The following is a 12,608-nucleotide window of genomic DNA, read 5'->3' on the forward strand; positions in this document are numbered from 1 at the left end:
CACACACACACACACACATACACACACACACACACAGTGGGGGCTGGTTAACCCTCTGGCCTGTTAACCCCCTCACCCCTCCCACTTAGGCCTCCATGGTCTCTAGAGCAGGGACCGGACGCCAGAGGCAAGCCCCGACCCGTCCCCATGGAGGCGAGCCCGGGCAGGCCCATGCCCCCCTGGCCCGGGCCGCCCCCCTCCCCAGGACAGAGAGCAGCCCTCAGGCACCAGGGCCCACAGCCCACCTCCCAGCACACGTCAGGGGTAACCCAGCTGTCCAGCCTGGTGCCGGCAGCCCGCGTCCAAGGCCCACCGTCAGCCCCCACTCACCGCTGCCAGGACAGCCCCAACCCTCCCAACCCCCCCGGCCACCCCCACCCACCACCCCCCCCCAGCCAGACCCACCGCTGCCCCCACGACAGACAGCCCAGCCCGGCACCCCATGGGACCACCAGAAGCCCGGGGAATCCCAGCCCTCCCAGCACCTGTCCAACCACCAGTAGACGCGGAATCCCTGCCTATCACCTGCCTAAGTGATGGAGCTAATCACAGGGGACCAGAGAGTGTAAACATCTTCCGATTTGTGGTTAGAGGAGGAGGCAGACATTATTTCATTGCTGATGTAGTCTAATAGAAGGTTCTTAAACTGATTGGTGGACAGATTTTTTTTGCTTTTCCAATTCAAGAGGATTGTTTTCTTTGCGATGCATAGGGCAGTGAGGACCAAATATGCAGAGTTATAGTTCAGAAAGGTGTCATCCAGGTCCCCAAGAAGGCATAGTCTGGGGCATACAGGGATATTACACTTAAACCATGTGGAAAGGTCTTCACACACCCGGAGCCAAAAGTTCTGAACAGGTGTACAGGACCATACAGCATGTAAATAATCATCAGGTGCGTTACTGGTGCAGTGTGAGCAAATGTTTGATTTTGTTAGACCCATCTTGAACATCCTGTGTCCTGTGTAATGGATTCTGTGGATAATTTTGTATTGTATAAGTTGTAAACTTGAGTTTTTAGTCATTTTAAATGTGTTTGAACATATTTGCGACCAGCTGTCATTACTGAGACTAGCAGATAAATCTGTTTCCCACCTTATTGTTGGGAGTGAGATGGAATCCTCTATCTTGACTAGTTGTCTGTATATCTTTGATAACAGTTTTGGGGCACTAAGATTAATAAATTCAGCAACCCCAACAGGAAGTTGTAAATCCAGCTGGTCAGAATTATATTTCTTGCTAATTATGGATTTCATTTGTTGGTACTCTAGGAATTTGGCGCTACTGATTTCATATTGTTTAGTGAGTATGTCAAATGATATGAAGTTTCTGTTTTGAATGATATGTTCAAAATGTTTAATACCTTTAATATTCCACTGGGTAAAGTTGATCATTTTCTTATTTTGTAGGATGTCAGGGTTGTTCCAGATGGGTGTAAACTTACACGGAATGATTGAAGACTTGGTTAATTTAAGGAACTCCCACCAGGCTGTAAGAGTGGAATTAATGTTGATTTTTTTGTAACATTTATGATGTCTAACGGTTGAGCTGATAAATGGCAGATTAGAAATTATTAGGTCATCACATAGTGCTTGCTCTACATCAAGCCATGGTTCATCTAGTTGGCTGGGATTCAGCCATTTTGAGATATATTGCAATCTGTTTGCTAGGAAATAGAGATGAAAATCGGGCAAATCCAAGCCACCGTTGTTTTTAGTCTTTTGTAGAGTTCTTAAGCTGATACGTGGAGGTTTGGCTTTCCAGAGGAACTTATTGATGACTGAGTCTAACGATTTAAACCAGGCGGAAAGGGGTTTGATGGGGATCATTGAGAACAGATAGTTGACTCTAGGTAGAACCATCATTTTTATGGTGGCAACTCTCCCCATGAGTGATATGGGTAAGGATGTCCACCGTATGAGGTCATCCTCTATTGTTTTAAGAAGCTGGACATGATTTAGTTTTATTAGTTCAGAAAGACAGGGGGAAATGTTTATTCCTAAGTATTTAATATTCCCCAAATTTAGATCAATATCCTGATTATTCTGGAAAGTACAGTTGATGGGGAGAACAGTAGTTTTTGACCAATTTATGGAGTAATCAGAAATTGATGAAAATTTCTTAATGAGTGTGATTGTATGAGCAAGAGACGTTTGTGAGTTCTGGAGGAAAAGTAATACATCATCAGCATAAAGACTTGTCTTGTGTTCTATTCTTTTACCGTGAATACCTTTAATGTCTTTGTTTTGTCTGATACTAGCTGCTAAAGGTTCAATAAAGATAGCAAAAAGTGAGGGAGAGAGTGGGCAGCCCTGTCTAGTACCCCTTTGCAGATTGAAGCTTGGGGAAGTTTGATCGTTTGTCCTGACGCATGCATTTGGGTCATTATATAAAATCTTCAACCAATCAGTAAAGGATGGGCCGAATCCAAATTTGTTCAATGTTGCAAATAAGAACTTCCAGTTGACTCTGTCAAATGCTTTTTCTGCATCTAAAGAGATGAATATGGATTCTAGATTGTGTGTGGTGGTGCAAAGTTAAAGGCCAGGAGATGGAGATACAAGCCCTTTCTTCCTTCAGTCATCATTGGGAATGTCAACTCTCTGCCCAACAAAAAGGATGAACTAGAGATACTGGTGAAGACACAAAATGTATACCGTGAGTGCAGCCTCATGTGCTTTACTGAGGTTGAGTCAAAACATCTCTGATTCTTGTGTGGATATCCCTGGCTTCACGCTGATACGTCTGGACAGAGACACCAAAGCTAGTGGCAAGTCAAAAGGTGGAGGACTGGTTTTATACATCAATCAGAGATGGTGTAATCCTGATCATACTACAGTCAAGGTGAAGATGTGTTGTCCGGACATTGAACTGTTGGCAGTTGGGATGAGGCCATATTACCTTCCCAGAGAATTCAGTCATATAATAACAATCCTCGTGTACATTCCACCCAAAGCAACTGCTGAAGTTCCATGTGATGTTATCCAAGAAACTGTTGCCAGGCTACAGACTCAACATCCTGAGGCTCTCATAATAATATCTGGAGACTTTAACCATGTTAGCCTCTCCTCTTATCTCACTGGATTTAAACAGTTTGTTAATTGCCCAACCAGAGTGAACAGAACACTTGATCTTCTATATGCCAACGTCAAAGATGCATACAGTGCCACTGCATTACCACCACTGGGCAGGTCGGATCACAATCTGGTTTTACTTCAGTCTTGTTACAGACCCTGCTTATTGAGGCAGCATGCAACTACTGTAACAAAATGGACACCTGAGGCCAGTGAGGCTCTGAGAGACTGCTTTGAGTGCACAGACTGGAATGTATTGTTAGAAACAGATGAAAATAGTATAGATATTGATAAACAGGTTGACTGTTTTACTGAATACATCAACTTCTGTAAAGACAATATCATACCATCAAAGACTGTACTCCGTTTCCCCAATAACAAACCCTGGATCACAAGTGACATCAAGGATATCCTCAATCAGAAAAAGGAAGCCTTTAGAGATGGCGACAAAGAACGGCTCAAACTGGTGCAAAAAGTGCTGAAGAGGAGATTAAGGGAGGCTAAGGTGAAATATAAAAAGAACATTGAGAGAAAACTACAAAATAATAACATGCGGGAGGTGTGGAGAGGAATCAACAACATCTCTGGCTATAACACAAAGACAAGGCAGCCAATTGTGGGTGATGTTGAACGTGCTAATGAATTCAACCAGTTCTTCAACAAGTTTGACACAGCGACCACTTCCTCTTCTACTGCTGCTCCTTCTACACATCTGTGTCTCTCCACCACTCCTGCTACATCCCCTCTTACACCTGTGCCTCTTCCACCGTCACCGTCTGTCACAGCTTTAGGAGTGAGGTTAGAGTTAGGAAGACTGTGCTCAGGGAAGGCTGCTGGTCCAGATGGTGTGTGTCCAAGACTGCTTAAGGACTGTGCTGCCCAATTGTGTGAACCCCTTCAGAGGAACTTCAACCTGAGTCTACAGTTGGGTCAGGTCCCGGCTCTGTGGAAAACATCTTGTATTGTGCCGGTACCAAAACTCAAATGCCCAGCTGAACTTAACGACTACAGACCAGTTGCCCTCACCTCACATGTTATGAAAACCTTTGAGAGGCTGCTTTTACGTCTGTTGAGACTTGAGGTCAAAGACACACTAGAACCTCTGCAGTTTGCATATAGAAATCATATTGGAGTGGATGATGCAGTTATATACATGCTCCACCGTGCCCTGTGCTATCTAGAAGAACCTGGCACCTATGTAAGAATTATGTTCTTTGATTTTTCAAGTGCATTTAACACCATCAAGCCCATGTTATTGAGAGATAAGCTCAAAGACATAGGAGTGAACCCATCCTTTGTCTCCTGGATCACAGACTATCTCACAGAGAGGCCACAGTTTGTCAGGTTGGGAAACTGCGTCTCTGGGACGGTCATGAGCAGCACGGGGGCTCCACAAGGAACTGTTCTGGCTCCATTCCTATTCACACTTTATACTGCAGACTTCAAATTCTGAGTCCTGCCACATCCAAAAATACTCAGATGACACTGCTATTGTGGCGTGTATCCAAAATGGACAGGAATCTGAATACAGGGATCTGATAAAAGCTTTCTGTGACTGGAGTCATAGAAATTGTCTCCTACTGAACACCTCAAAAACAAAGGAAATGATTGTGGATTTCCGAAAGTCTGGGCTCTGCCATCAGCCAGTTAACATCCATGGGGTGGACGTGGAGGTGGTGTCAACCTACAAATATCTTGGTGTACATCTGGACAACAAGTTGGACTGGTCCCTTAATACAGATGCACTCTTTAAGAAGGGGCAGAGCCGTCTCTTTTTCTTAAGGAAGCTCAGATCAATTGATGTCTGTGGAAAGCTGCTGCAGATGTTTTATCAGTCCGTGGTAGCCAGTGCTTTGTTTTATGGTGCAGTATGCTGGGGAAATAGTTTAAAGCAGAAGGACAAGAGGCGACTGGAAAAACTAGTGAAGAGAGCTAGCTCCGTGGTTGGATCCAGTTTGGACTCACTGGAGGCTGTGGTGGAAAGGTATACACAGAAGAAAGTGGAGGCCATCATCCGTCACTCTGATCACCCACTTCACAACATCATAGTCCAGAGGATCAGCAGCAGTTCTGGACGTCTTACCTCTGTGCGCTGCAGGACCGAGAGGTACCGAAGATCATTCCTCCCTGCAGCCATCAGAGTGTACAATTCTTTGCTTGGAAGAGTGCCAAAACAACTTGAATTTCCCTCCGGGGATTAATAAAGTATGTCTTGTCTTGTCTTGTCTTGTCTTGTCTTGTAATGTGACTGGAACCTCCAGCATCAACCCCTCGTACTTTGAACTGCTTGAATTTTCAACTGGAAATAGATCTACACAAAATTAAACCACCAGTAGAAACAAAACAATGTAGTGAGTCAGTGCAACTAAACTTAGCCTAGTCTGAGCTGTACAGCTGGCTGCACAGTTTTTGTCAACTCTCGGGCTCATCTTTTTGCAATCAAGATCCATCAAGACTTTTTGCAAAAACTCAAAGGTGGATTCCAATTTCTTTGGATACTTCAGATTAAGTGTGTACATGAGCCTGAAGATCATGGTAAAAGCTGCTGCAACTGAGGGCAAATTATTGACAACCTCTGTTCCTTCAATGATTATCTTGATGTCTTTGGCTGGGTGGAGTGGACTCTCCCATCCTGTGATCAAGATGGCCATGGTAGTCTGCTTCAGCTTTTCAGCCTAATTTTCTGGAATATCCTGCCAAAAAAAAAAAAAACATTCAAAGATTCTAATGTGTTCCCATTTTATATATGGCTACAGTGGTCACTTTTATACCAAGATTTAACTTAAAATGAATGTGGTATCCACTGTAGTGGTATGCACTGTATTTACAGTGATCAGTCAAATGACCCAAGCACAATTTTCTCTTGTGCACCATAGAGCACATTGTGGTACGAGATGCAAGATTCACCTTCAGAAAAGTTGCAGCACTAACTAGAAAAGCACTCAGAGAGCACATACCTCTGCCAGCACCACAGTCCTCGACCATATTATGATTTTTACTATAAATATTACTCCTACCTTTATTTGATGTACATATTTAGATTCCTTGACCATAAAAACACTCCATTAGCAAACGGATTCATAATGATATCTATTTTATATCAGTAGTTATTCACAAAAATCACATTTTCGTCATAGTGGCCAGACGCTGATCCGGATCAACACCAAAATCGAATCAGTTCTTCCTTTTTTCCATGCCGAACATTTCCTGAAAACTTCATCAAGATCCATCCATAACTTCTTGAGTTATTTTGTTCACAGACTCACAGACAGACGGACAGACTCTCCCAAAAACATAACCTCCTTGGCGGAGGTAAAAATGTGTGCAACTTTTTGCCTTTCATCTCCAGGTATTTTAATTCATCAGTCATCATCCTGCTTTTTCTTCAGTCAAGTTCCCCCTTTTGTTCTTGTTTCATGTCTTGTTAAAGTGTTAAGTTTTATTTTGAAAGTTCACAAGTCTTTTCTTATTTCTGTAGATTTTGTTTCCTGCCTGGCACTGCCACACCTGATCCCTGATTGTGCTTCCCCAGCCGTCTCCTCACTCCCAATCACCTCATTGCCTTAACCCTTATGTCTTCCCTTGTCTTGTTGCCAGATTTTGTTCCTAGCAGGGTTCATACAGATTTTTCATGGTCAAATTCAAGTACTTTTCAAGGAGCTTCAAGGTCAATTTTCAAACTTTTCAAGTACTGTGAGCGGTTGTTAATTTCATAATGTTAAGAAATTGATGCGCACACAAAACAGCAATTTCATTGTGTTGAACAGCACATTTGTTCACAACTTCACAGAGAAGACTCGTATTTACAAAAAAAAAACATTTTTTTCCTGATTCTTGTCTTTTTACTACTTCTCAAAGAACTGATTCTCATCACTTGCTGACGAAACTGGTATCATTATCTTTTAAACTAAGAGTATTAGGAGTATTATGAGGATTTATATTATATTTATTATATTACAACAATTTTTTTAATGCAGCTCCCTCCTTTGTGAAAACAACATCCCTCCACAGTAGATGGTCCACAAACAGGGCAGACTGGGAGAACAAATTAAACGCACCCTTCCCAACACCGTGTATGTTAATGAAGCAGCTGACAGCTCTCAGTGGATCAGTCTGAAGACAAACAGTGAAGTCATATCTCCTGTCCAGACCTTCAGAATTAATCTGAACACCTTGTAACAAACAACCACCCGTTAAAAACACCAGCGTTCAACACATGGAGCTTATCATTTAGCGCGAGCACATTAGCAGTAGCTCGCGCAAGCGTCAGCTGATGAGGAGGATGATTGACAGCGTTTTCTCATAATCTGACACAGACGTCATGTTGCAGCAGGACAAAAACACTGAAACAGGTGGTTTGACGCTGTCTCTCTGCAGTTCTGATCAAACATAACTAATGCTAAGTAAAATCTGTTACGCTAAGACTGCTGCATGCCAAAGTTGTGATCTCCTAATGAAGGAGAGCGTGAGGAGACGCGCTGATCCAGATGCATCTTGGGCAGATATCTACTTCATATAACCCTACAAAAACTCGCTGTCAGTTATACACAGATAGGGTATGACTATATATCCCACACTGACTTGCAGGAACGGAATATTCTGTGTGGAGCACCTGCAGTCCAAAACTGAAATCCGGCCAAGAAAGGGAATATTTTCTTTTGATTAAAAGATCGATCGATGTCAAATTTTGAAGATGAGGATCGTTTTTATTTTTGAGAATCGATTTTTTTTTAACCCAGCCCTACTTTTTTTGTATCCAGTTCTATGGTTTTTCTTATTCTCAAACAATGAGTAAGATAGCCACATCTCAGACGCTTATAATAAACCAAGCCGGTAGCGCGGCTTTAGCACAAACAAGCCATCTAACCGGCAGGTTATCACATGACCGTTGTTCATCTGTGCCGGGTCTCAATGAGAAACGCCGTTTCGTTCCTTCGTATGTACAGGGCGAGCCTCCCACTCCGCCGCGGCCGTATGCTCAGACCAGGCACGACCCGGTATTTGTAGACAAAACCTGTCACCGCCTGACCGCAGTTATTTTATAACCTGCCCCGACAAACACCCCCGGGCAACACTACCTTTATGTTAAATGGGACACTGCTCATCACTCATGCCTAGCATGAAGCATAAAAAGGTGGTTAGCTTCAACAGGTAGCAGGCTAATTGGCTATTTAACATGTAGGGCTTCCAGGGTACCTCTCGTGGCTGGCGAGTGCCGACTTGCCCATAGCTTCCACTGCAATCTCCTTTTTACATACACTGCAGTATGCTGCACGGGGATTTGCGCTACATTTAATCCAAAATTTGTATTTTTCTTTCTCCAGCCAACGGTCATGCCTCCCGGCTTGCTGTTTAAGGAACAATCCTCATGGGGGAGACGTCACAACGCACATATAAACAGACCAGTTATGTTACACCCGCGAGCCCATCAGATGGAACATTTTTTTTCCCCCACAATTTATTTTATTTCTCTCTATTTGATCGATCTGTTGAGTTAGGAAGCTGAGTAGTGAGTTATATACGATTATAAATTCAAGCATTCTCAAGCACTTGAATAGAAAATCAAGTACTTTCAAACCTTGAAAACACAACATGAAAAAATAAGCATTTTCAAGGATTTCAAGGACCTGTACAAACCCTGTCCTAGATTTTGTTCCTTTGTTTCACTGTGCAGTGCTCCCTCTATAAACATAGTTTGCTAACAATGTGTTTTGTTGAGATCTTTCCTTATGCCTGGTGTTTTTTGATACATCTGCTTATGAGTTCTTTTTGTTCTTAGAGTTCAAGCCATGACAATAAAATATGATTTATTCAAATCACAAATATCACCTCTACAGTCATAGCCCATTCATGCTACGGTCCAAATCTTTCATTTTTGCATAATGAGCAAGTCTCATAAACTGAGTATGACTGTAACACTGAGGCTTGAGAGATCAAAGACCTTGTATATATTCATGTGTATATATGCACAAGAGCCATTTTTAATGAAACCTAAACATACTGTATAAAAAAACTTTTTGCACTCCAGGTTAAAACCTCTTCCCTATATGTGAGTGAGATGCCCTTACCTGATATTCTTTGATCAAATGCTCAACAGGTTCCCCCAGGTACATCATCAGAGATGTGAAGATAGGCTCTCTTCTTGTGTTGATGTCCAAAGTCTGATTCAAAAAATGGTATTCAGTACAATCACAAACAAAAAATAAATATTTAGCATTCCTCAGACAAGAAACCCCTTCATAGATACCTCATCCAAAAGCTGTAAGACACCAGACATCTTCTGTCTTACAGCTCCCCCCTTCCGCCTGATAACCTCCAATAGTTTGGAGTGCTGGTCCAACTGTGCCAGTAACTTAGTCCCCAAGGGAACTGTTTTTATTCTCATAAACTCAGCATTGATCTATAAAACAAAAACAGAAGTGCATCCAAGATGAAGCTTGAAAACATATATTTTTCACAGCTACAATCACAGCTGACCACCTGAAAATAAGGACATCACCAATGAAATTGATGCAAAGCAACAAATTTGTACATAAAGTAGACACCAGCATGTATATTATGGTCCTGGCTGTATTTTTAAGATGGTGTGACATTCAAACCTGAAAAGAAAAAAGTAATAAGTTGAATTATTTCACATAAAAATCACTAGTTGCTTTTTTTGAAAAGAAAAAAAAAAAGTCCCCAAGTTGCCAACACAGCTGCTCACTATATCACAGCGGAGTGGGAGATGAAGGGCCCTGTGCAGGCACAAATGTCTGTGTGAAAATAATGTGGACATTGACCAGTTTTTAATTAACTTTCCATGTTCAAGGGAATAAGATTGACCCTATCCTGAAATTGAATTTGTTTTAAAATTACCTTAATAGCCATATTGGACATTTTTAATTGAATGTTGTCTTTTTTGATGAGCTTTCTTTCTGTGATGATTGTTGAGAAGGATGATATTTACTTAGGTGCGTTAGTAGAGCTTTCCAATAAACACAGGGGTAAGGATGGCCCCGCCAATAATGCAGATGGTAAAGTTTATAGTGTTTCAGAAGTTCAGATCTTCTTGACAATGAGTCGTCACAGTCTTTACATTTCCACATGCATGGATAACTGATGCAACATGAAATACAAGAGAAAAAAACAAGAGATATTTTTAATTTGTTGGGGTAACAACGCCATAAGTTTTATATTTACATTTTTTTATCTACCACGAAAACTAATTGAGATTAAAAATCTCTATTTCAAGAGGGTCCTGGAAAAGACAGCGGCACATTCAAAAGTTTTAAGCAAACACACAGTCATCACACATAAAACAAGACTTCAATACCTTAAGTTTATAGAATAGACCTGGAAACTGCCAAATCAATTTGTCAGATTTCATTTGAGCCAGTGCTATTATTGGGTCAAATTAAGTGTCCAATTAATTAAAAATGTTCTCATGATATTGTGAAGGAACTTACCACAAGTTATGAGGACAGGCCTCAGAGCAGCTAATTTCCTTGAAAAAGGAAACAATATTCTCTTGTTATTAATAAGCCAACACACTTAGTAGGTGCTAGATACAAATTGGGAACCATTAACATGTAATGTAAACTGGTTATACATATGTTTAGGCTTTATGTTGAGAATGGATATATTGTAAATACATAAAATGCAAAAATATAGTATATTTCAAGCGCACATCCTGCAGTCATTGTGTAAAATACAAACCTAGTGAGAATTAGCAAGACCCTGTAAAACTATCCATAGTAAGTTTTGGACAAACGATTATTTGGGCAGTGAATGATAAATTACATTTTTATAAGGTATTAACAACTAACTTACCACAATGGACAAGTCTGGAAGCTTTTCAGATGTTGCACTGCAAGATAAATAAAAAAAAAAAAAAAAAACGTAAGTTAACTTTAGCTGAAGCCATACAGACACCTTTGGAAAAGAGCTATTTCACACTTACATAAAATATCATTGATTATTTAGTTGTTGTTTTTTTCTTTTTTTTTTTAGAAGACAGCTAGTACTCCGAAAATATGGGCAAGTTAATAAAGATAGAAAGCTCTGATAGTTTTGGCATTGTCATCGAAAAGGGACAATGCCTCCATCCTGACACTTACAAGCGCGCACATAATCTCTCTCCATAAACATACACACACATAACCCAGAAGCGGGTTAGTCTCTGTAGTTTTATTTGCACGCACCTACTGGCACTCCACGTGTTGTTCAACTCGTCCAAACTTGTACTTCACGGTTGACGAGCTCACGCTGTAGAGCAGGAATGTCCAACTTGTGCCATGGAGGGCCAAGAGGCTGCAGGTTTTCTTTCCAACCAAGAACTCCACCAGCTGATTCCATTGAGTACCTCACCTTCAAGCAGAGAGCAGGGGCTAATCAGTGGAATCAGCTGGTGGAGTTCTTGGTTGGAAAGAAAACCTGCAGCCTCTTGGCCCTCCATGGCACGAGTTGGACATCCCTGCTGTAGAGCATACACCGGTGTTTCGGATCAAAGAGTGCCCGTAATAAATAGTGACTTCCGGCCAAATGCGCTGCAGTCACAACAGCGTTGAAAATTATCTGGTGGCTGCCTCCTCCTTTAATGTTACATTTAAAAAGAAATGGGAATAAGTACATTTTCTCATTTTTTTTCTCATTTTTCTCATTAATAAAGATAACTAAATATAGAGGCGAGGTCCATACCAAGCAGTGTGCCGGCGAAAAACCCGCGTTCGGCTACAGGTTACTCGTTAACACGGTCACTCTATAAACCGCTCTACCCCTCATGGCTCCCGTTCACAGTACTAACACGTTACGCCGTCAAACATTTGAAACGACTCAAAAATGCATACTAAGTTAACCAGTAATTTAAACAGGGATTGAACGTGCACTGTCGAAAAATTATAGATTATTTGTCGTGGGCTATAAGCTAGCAAGCTGAGTTCAACAAGACAGCCTGGTGATACCATGGCAGACGACCCAAAGGGCGGTTTAATAGATGAACGGGGCGATAAAACCATGGTTGATGTCACAGTCTAAAAACGCATTTTTGTCTTTTATTACCTGAAACAAAGTTTCCCTCCACCCAGGAGTTGCAGAGGCTGAAGATGGACTCGGCCGTTCCCGTCAGATCCTCAGGTTTCGTTTTCCGGAACACGCATGCGCGAAACGATCAACACCTGATCCGTTCAGGTTGATTGAATGAGTCATTTCATTTTGATGTCAAATTGCAAACTCATATTGAAACGAAATAAAAAATATTGATTCAGTCAGAAGTGCAAACCTGAAAATATAGTTTAAATCTGAAAACGATTTTTTGAGTCCATATAATGTGAATTTATACATTAAATGAACAACAGCAAAGTTTTACTTTTTTCAGTGCTTTGAGACACTGAATTTGGGGGTTTCATTATCTGTGAGCCATAATAATCAACTTTAAAAAAAAAAATAGATGCTTCAAGAATTTCACTCTGTGTGCCGTAGATAGATTTACAATATAGAAATGAGTGACCAAAAAATCAAACTTTTTCATGATATCCTCTTTTTTCGAGATATACCT

At 41.3% G+C, this 12,608-nt stretch overlaps 1 long non-coding RNA gene across 2 annotated transcripts; it reads right to left on the reverse strand.

The window, feature by feature from the left end:
• Positions 1 to 5,289: 5,289 nt before the first annotated feature.
• LOC141786489 (uncharacterized) lies at positions 5,290 to 12,198 on the reverse strand. Of its 2 annotated transcripts, none has more exons than XR_012597792.1 (6): positions 12,113 to 12,198; positions 10,886 to 10,922; positions 10,522 to 10,559; positions 9,321 to 9,473; positions 9,142 to 9,234; positions 5,290 to 5,766 (listed from the first exon to the last, which is right to left on the reverse strand). It is a non-coding gene; the product is annotated as an uncharacterized LOC141786489 (long non-coding RNA). The 2 variants fall into 2 exon arrangements; XR_012597793.1 differs by lacking the exon at positions 12,113 to 12,198 and adding an exon at positions 11,257 to 11,379.
• Positions 12,199 to 12,608: the final 410 nt, after the last annotated feature.

Source organism: Halichoeres trimaculatus, unplaced genomic scaffold (assembly GCF_033239565.1).
Source record: "Halichoeres trimaculatus isolate MK-OKI-2021-1 unplaced genomic scaffold, fHalTri1.1 fHalTri1_scaffold_34, whole genome shotgun sequence".
Lineage (NCBI taxonomy): Eukaryota > Metazoa > Chordata > Actinopteri > Labriformes > Labridae > Halichoeres > Halichoeres trimaculatus.